Source organism: Salvelinus namaycush, chromosome 1 (assembly GCF_016432855.1).
Source record: "Salvelinus namaycush isolate Seneca chromosome 1, SaNama_1.0, whole genome shotgun sequence".
Taxonomy (NCBI): domain Eukaryota; kingdom Metazoa; phylum Chordata; class Actinopteri; order Salmoniformes; family Salmonidae; genus Salvelinus; species Salvelinus namaycush.
In genome coordinates, this window is record NC_052307.1 from 1,173,084 (window position 1) to 1,182,061 (window position 8,978).

Below are 8,978 nucleotides of genomic sequence, written 5' to 3' on the forward strand. Positions count from 1 at the left end.
AATCACAATAATCACAAGAATGGCTTCAGATCAAAGTCTACGTTGAGACCGATGTGAGCAAGGGTCTTTAAGTTAAAGATCCAGGCACCCTCTCGTTTTAACAATACATTATTAAGGTCACCCCCTCTCCTAGGAAGGGTGACGTGTTCGATGCCAATATAACGTAGAGATGAAATCGAGTGGTTTGCTTCCAAAATGTGGGCCGCAACTGGGTAAGTCGAGTTTTTACACTTAATGATTCTACGATGCTCTGAGATTCGTACTTTTAATTTGCGCTTTGTTATACCCACATCATTTTTACCACAAGGACAAGTTATAAGATAAATAACTGCCTTAGTGGAGCACGTAATAACACCTTTGATTGGGATCTGTTTCCCTGTTTGTGGGTGTTTGAAGGATCTACATTTATAAGTGCCATTGCATTGAGTACAGCCGTTACACTTTTTCCATCCAGTAGGGGCGCAAATAGACGTTGTGCAGGGATATCTTGGAGTGATAAATCAGAGTTTACCAATTGATCTCTGAGGTTTCTGCCCCGCGAGAATACGACCAAGGGTAGGTCCGAAAAACACATTACCGATACTGTCATCGGATCTTAGAATGTGCCAATGTTTGTGAACGATTCCCTTAATTTGTTCAGAGCACTTTGAATAGCGGGTAGTAAGATCACAAGAATGTTTATTTTTGCGAGACTGACCTTGAAAAAGTCTTGTTTTTTGTTATTAATTTTCTCAATGGCTGTATTTTAACCTGACCATTTTTGTACCACCTCTCCTTGAATTGGATTATCTTCACTAACAGGGATGTTACCACATTTTGTGCGGATGGAACATTTCTGAGATCTTTAATTTCAGCTCATGAAACACAGGATCAACACTTTACATGTTGCATTTATATTTTTGTTCAGTAATATATATATATATATAAATATATATATATATATATATTTGCAATAACATCTGCTAAATACGTGAATGCAATCAATACATTTTTTTTTTGAAGAGGTATATTTGATATGTAATGTTATCAGGAAGTGGTAGATTTGATATGTGATGGTATCAGGACGTGGTAGATTTGATATGTGATGTTATCAGGAAGTGGTAGATTTGATATGTGATGTTATCAGGAAGTGGTAGATTTGATATGTGATGTTATCAGGAAGTGGTAGATTTGATATGTGATGTTATCAGGAAGTGGTAGATTTGATATGTGATGTTATCAGGAAGTGGTAGATTTGATATGTGATGTTATCAGGAAGTGGTAGATTTGATATGTGATGTTATCAGGAAGTGGTAGATTTGATATGTGATGTTATCAGGAAGTGGTAGATTTGATATGTGATGTTATCAGGAAGTGGTAGATTTGATATGTGATGTTATCAGGAAGTGGTAGATTTGATATGTGATGTTATCAGGAAGTGGTAGATTTGATATGTGATGTTATCAGGAAGTGGTAGATTTGATATGTGATGTTATCAGGAAGTGGGTCTACTGGCTCACAATTCAACATCCTAGATCACGTGTCATTCTACGGAGGCCCGAGTGTCTGCGGGGTTTTCGCTCCACCCTTTGTATTTGATTGATGAATTAAGGTCACTAATTAGTAAGGAACTCCCCTCACCCGGTTGTATAGGTCACTAATTAGTAAGGAACGCCCCTCACCCGGTTGTCTAGGTCACTAATTAGTAAGGAACTCCCCTCACCCGGTTGTATAGGTCACTAATTAGTAAGGAACCCCTCACCCGGTTGTATAGGTCACTAATTAGTAAGGAACTCCCCACACCCGGTTGTCTAGGTCACTAATTAGTAAGGAACTCCCCACACCCGGTTGTCTAGGTCACTAATTAGTAAGGAACTCCCCTCACCCGGTTGTCTAGGTCACTAATTAGTAAGGAACTCCCCTCCCCCGGTTGTCTAGGTCACTAATTAGTAAGGAACTCCCCTCACCCGGTTGTATAGGTCACTAATTAGTAAGGAACTCCCCACACCCGGTTGTCTAGGTCACTAATTAGTAAGGAACTCCCCTCACCCGGTTGTCTAGGTCACTAATTAGTAAGAAACTCCCCTCACCCGGTTGTCTAGGTCGCTAATTAGTAAGGAACTCCCCTCACCCGGTTGTCTAGGTCGCTAATTAGTAAGGAACTCCCCACACCCGGTTGTCTAGGTCGCTAATTAGTAAGGAACTCCCCTCACCCGGTTGTCTAGGTCACTAATTAGTAAGGAACTCCCCTCACCCGGTTGTCTAGGTCACTAATTAGTAAGGAACTCCCCTCACCAGGTTGTCTAGGTCACTAATTAGTAAGGAACTCCCCTCACCAGGTTGTCTAGGTCACTAATTAGTAAGGAACTCCCCTCACCCGGTTGTCTAGGTCACTAATTAGTAAGGAACTCCCCTCACCCGGTTGTCTAGGTCACTAATTAGTAAGGAACTCCCCTCACCCGGTTGTCTAGGTCACTAATTAGTAAGGAACTCCCCACACCCGGTTGTCTAGGTCACTAATTAGTAAGGAACTCCCCTCACCCGGTTGTCTAGGTCACTAATTAGTAAGGAACTCCCCCACACCCGGTTGTCTAGGTCACTAATTAGTAAGGAACTCCCCTAACCCGGTTGTCTAGGTCACTAATTAGTAAGGATCCCCCCACACCCGGTTGTCTAGGTCACTAATTAGTAAGGAACTCCCCACACCCGGTTGTCTAGGTCACTAATTAGTAAGGAACTCCCCTAACCCGGTTGTCTAGGTCACTAATTAGTAAGGAACTCCCCTAACCCGGTTGTCTAGGTCGCTAATTAGTAAGGAACTCCCCACACCCGGTTGTCTAGGTCACTAATTAGTAAGGAACTCCCCTAACCCGGTTGTCTAGGTCACTAATTAGTAAGGAACTCCCCTAACCCGGTTGTCTAGGTCACTAATTAGTAAGGAACTCCCCTAACCCGGTTGTCTAGGTCACTAATTAGTAAGGAACTCCCCACACCCGGTTGTCTAGGTCACTAATTAGTAAGGAACTCCCCACACCCGGTTGTCTAGGTCACTAATTAGTAAGGAACTCCCCACACCCGGTTGTCTAGGTCACTAATTAGTAAGGAACTCCCCTCACCCGGTTGTCTAGGTCACTAATTAGTAAGGAACTCCCCTCACCTGGTTGTCTAGGTCACTAATTAGTAAGGAACTCCCCACACCCGGTTGTCTAGGTCACTAATTAGTAAGGAACTCCCCACACCCGGTTGTCTAGGTCACTAATTAGTAAGGAACTTCCATCACCTGGTTGTCTAGGTCGCTAATTAGTAAGGAACTCCCCACACCCGGTTGTCTAGGTCACTAATTAGTAAGGAACTCCCCTCACCCGGTTGTCTAGGTCACTAATTAGTAAGGAACTCCCCTCACCCGGTTGTCTAGGTCACTAATTAGTAAGGAACTCTCCTCACCCGGTTGTCTAGGTCACTAATTAGTAAGGAACTCCCCCACACCCGGTTGTCTAGGTCACTAATTAGTAAGGAACTCCCCTCACCCGGTTGTCTAGGTCACTAATTAGTAAGGAACTCCCCTCACCCGGTTGTCTAGGTCACTAATTAGTAAGGAACTCCCCTCACCCGGTTGTCTAGGTCACTAATTAGTAAGGAACTTCCATCACCTGGTTGTCTAGGTCACTAATTAGTAAGGAACTTCCATCACCTGGTTGTCTAGGTCACTAATTAGTAAGGAACTTCCATCACCTGGTTGTCTAGGTCACTAATTAGTAAGGAACTTCCATCACCTGGTTGTCTAGTCTTAATAATTTAAAGGAAAAAACTAAAACCCGCAGACACTCGGCCCTCCATGGAAGGAGTTTGAGACACCTGTCCTAGATTAATATATGTGATATTTGCACAAAACGGTTTACTTATTCAGTTCCAATATGGTGCAGGTTTTAGCTGACAATCTGTTTGTCAGGCTACCCACACAGCTTAAATCAAATACTTAAAAAAGAGACCCGTTTAGATCAATTGGCGTTCACCTAACTGGAAGTCTTGAAGAACAGACCGTGACAGAGAGCTGACTGCGATGCTCGCTCGCCCTCCTCTATACAGACATTACAGATGATGATGATGATGATGATGATGAACGTTTATAACGGCCATCCGTCCTCTCTCTCTGTTGTTGTTTACCCATCTGTAAACAAACATTAGAAGGTCAATGTATCGGCAGCTCATAGATCACGGTCTGCTGTGCGACAAAACACTGCCAGCCAGTCAGCCAACCAGCCAGTCAGCCAGCTAGCTAGTCAGCCAGTCAGATATTGAACCAGTCAGTCAGTGATTCAGTCAGTCAGCCAGTCAGTCAGCCAGCTAGCTAGTCAGCCAGTCAGATATTGAACCAGTCAGTCAGCCAGCTAGCTAGTCAGCCAGTCAGCCAGTCAGTCAGCCAGCTAGCTAGTTAGCCAGTCAGATATTGAACCAGTCAGTCAGTCAGCCAGCTAGCTAGTCAGGCAGTCAGATATTGAACCAGTCAGCCAGTCAGACAGTCAGTGATTCAGCCAGTCAGTCAGTCAGCTAGGTAGTCAGCCAGTCAGATATTGAACCAGTCAGCCAGTCAGTCAGTCAGCCAGTCAACTGTATTGATGATGGGACATGATGTTCCATTAAATGATCGATGCAGGCTGCAGCCATGGGCTCTATGACTGGAGAGCTAAATGCTCCTCCATTTTAAAAAGGTCAGGATGTGTTAGTTCATTGGCAGAGAGATTAATCAATCAATAACCTACTGTGTGTCTCGGGAAGGCAAGCAGGCACACACACACACACAGAGAGCTTGATATGTAGGTCTATGTAGCCACACTACAATACAATATCCTACACTACAGTATAATACAGTACACTACAGTACACTATAATACACTACAATACATTACACTACACTACAATACACTATAATACACTACAGTATAATACACTACAATACATTACACTACACTACAATACAATATCCTACACTACAGTATAATACAGTACACTACAGTACACTATAATACACTACAGTACATTACACTACACTACAATACACTATAATACACTACACTACAGTATAATACAGTACAATACATTACACTAAACTACAATACACTAAAATACAATACACTATAATACACAACACTACAGTATAATACAGTACATTACACTACAGTACAGTAAACTACAATACACTACACTAAAGTACACAACAGTACACTATAATACAATACTCTAGATTAAACTACAATACACTAAAGTACACAACAGTACACTATAATGCAATACAATACACTACACTTTAGTACACTACACTAAAGTACACTATAATACAATACACTACACTACAATACACGGCAGTACACTACACTACAGTAAACTTCAAAACACTACACTAAAGTACACAACAGAACACTATAATACACTACAATCTAGTGATAATGCCCTTGACTTCGTCTCTGGCCTAACAACCCCCGTGCAAATATATCCTCCAAACATGGGTTTTTAGGGCATAATTACTTTTATACAACGGGTTACCAACATATTCAAATAATGTTTGACATGTTTTCATAAAACATGTTATTTTTGATTAATTTATTCATACTATTTCATCCTTCCACAAGATATAGTCCCAAAACAAATCTAGGGTTGCTACCCAAGCCGGGCTGGTCGTTCGTTCTATTGGTTCGGTTGCCAGAGACTAGTGACAGTCGTTCAGTCTTTTTGTTCGAAATGTTCCATTCCCATTCTGGCTGGCAACGTCCTTATCGCCTGCTTGCTAGCTAGCCGACTACGGCTAACTTACAGTAACATCAAAAATTGCAACCAGAATATCAGCAAAGTAGATGCATTTGCATTAGTTCAGGATGTTTTCTAGTGAAGTTTATTTGGACACATCCATAACAATGAGCTAATGAGGCGTGATTTCACCTGGCATAGAAAATGTGCTCATTGTCAGAACACTGTTGTTCAGAGGAGCACAGCCAACAACACAGCTAACAGCACAGTCAACAACACAGCCAACAACACAGCTAACAACACAGCCAACAACACAGATAACAACACAGTCAACAACACAGCCGACAACACAGCCAACAACACAGCCAACAACACAGCCAACAACACAGCCAACAACACAGCCAACAACACAGCTAACAGCACAGCCGACAACACAGATAACAACACAGCCAACAACACAGTCAACAGCACAGCCGACAACACAGCCAACAACACAGCCAACAGCACAGCCAACAACACAGATAACAACACAGCTAACAACACAGCCAACAACACAGCTAACAACACAGCCAACAACACAGCCAACAGCACAGCCAACAACACAGATAACAACACAGCCAACAACACAGCCAACAACACAGCTAACAACACAGCCAACAACACAGCTAACAACACAGCCAACAGCACAGCCAACAACACAGATAACAACACAGCCAACAACACAGCCAACAACACAGCTAACAACACAGCCAACAACACAGCCAACAACACAGCCAACAACACAGCCAACAACACAGATAACAACACAGCCAACAACACAGCCAACAACACAGCTAACAACACAGCCAACAACACAGCCAACAACACAGCCAACAACACAGCTAACAACACAGCCAACAACACAGCTAACAACACAGCCAACAACACAGCTAACAACACAGCCAACAACACAGCCAACAACATAGCCAAAAACACAGCCAAAAACACAGCCAAAAACACAGCCAACAACACAGCCAACAACACAGCCAACAACACAGCCAACAACACAGCCAACAACACAGCCAACAACACAGCCAACAACACAGCTAACAACATAGTCAACAACACAATCACTTACAACTGAAGCTGGAAAGACTACAAACTAGCTGCACTTTGTTTCGTTTTACCTTTTTTCAATTGACATTTCTTTGTATATATCCATAAAAATGTTGCTAGCTGATTCATGATTTCGACTGGCTGAGAAATGCTGCCTGCCTGCCTGTCTGACTCGTCCCGGCCCCCGACCCCGACACGTTCATTACTATGGGACAGCTGGAGATTGAATTTGAACATTGAAACAATGTTGCAAATGTCAGAGAGACAGACAGCAACGTTTATACAAATCTCCCTTGTTGAAAACTAAATGTTAATTTAAAAGAAATGTGAGATAATGTCTAGATGCTTTTTATAGTGGAGATCAAGTTTATAAATTGCCTGGCTGGGCTGATGAGGCAGTCAGATGGAACAGAGTATAAATAGGCATTTTAATGTCATAGATTTAGCAGGTGGTAACTTGTGGAATAGACACCGGCTGGAATGTGATTTTAACCAATCAGCATTCAGGGTTAGACCCACACGTTGTATAATGCATTACAGTGCACTACACTACAATACACTTCACTACACTACACTACACTACACTACTATATACTATAATACACCATAATACACTAAAATACACTACACTACAATACACAACATACTACACAACAATACACTACACTACTATATACTATAATACACCATAATCCACTAAAATACACTACACTACAATACACAACATACTACAAAACAATACACTACACTACTATATACTATAATACACCATAATACACTAAAATACACTACACTACAATACACAACATACTACAAAACAATACACTACACTACTATATACTATAATACACCATAATACACTAAAATACACTACACTATAATACACAACATACCACAAAACAAAACACTACTATATACTATAATACACCATAATACACTAAAATACACTGCACTACACTATAATACACAACACACTACGAAACAATACACTACAATACACTACACTCCTATATACTATAATACACCATAATACACTAAAATACACTACACTATAATACACACCACACTACAAAACAAAACACTACAATCCACTACACTATTTACTATATACTATAATACACAACACTACACTACAGTACAGACCACTACACTACAGAACACAAGGATTGTCTGTCCCCGTCCAGCCACCCCGTACACTGCTGGAAACAACAAAACACTGTAATGTGGCCTGGCTGTACGATCATTAGTCTCCTATCAGTGCCCCCCCCCCCCAGATCACCGCTTGCCTACGTCCCAAATGGAACCCTACTCTCTATTTAGTGCACTACTTTGACTAGGGCACTTGTCCTTATATAGTGCCCTATGGACCCTGGTGAAAAGTAGTGCACTATATAGGAAATAAGGGTACCGATTGGGACACATGTTAAACACATGAAGGGAGTTGTGAAGCCGAAGTAGCTTTCTCAATGGACATCAGGCCTGGCCAGGCTAAAGGGAGGTGACACGGAACATAGTGCACCGACTACATCCCTCACGGCAACGTCTAATGGCTCATAAAGTCAGGCCCCCGGAGCAGGAACTGTCCAAACTCCGCACCAATGGCTAATGTAGAGCAGAGCACCCCTCCCTCCTGTCTGTGCGCTCTATTAGCTTGAAGGCAGAAGAAAGACACACACACAGCTGCCCCAAAACAGCACACAGTATATGTATGGGAGGGTATGTGTGTTTATTATTTTATTGTAATTTTACATTTTTGGGGGGGTTGATCAGCTTTAATATTGCAGGTAGGTTCTATCAATTTAATTGTTGCATACTTTTATTTTTCTCTATACTTGTCTACCATCCCTACCCTAATTGGAGCAAACGAATGGACAACAATCTCTCACATCTACGGTAGTTAAATAATTTGACAAATATTGCTAGTTCTTCTTTCGTCAAGTGCTGGATTTTCACATCCAGTTGCCAATCCACCATTCATTCTGATCTGAATTCCAACCCTCTGATATCCACAGATTAACCCACCTTTCCCAGTATAATGCCATTGAGGTATTTCCTTTTGCAAAACCTCCCTCCATTTGACTGTGAAGTCTTATGATGAAGATGATGATGATGATGATATGTCCTGGACCTCCCTATTTCTATACGTTTCTATACATGTTGTC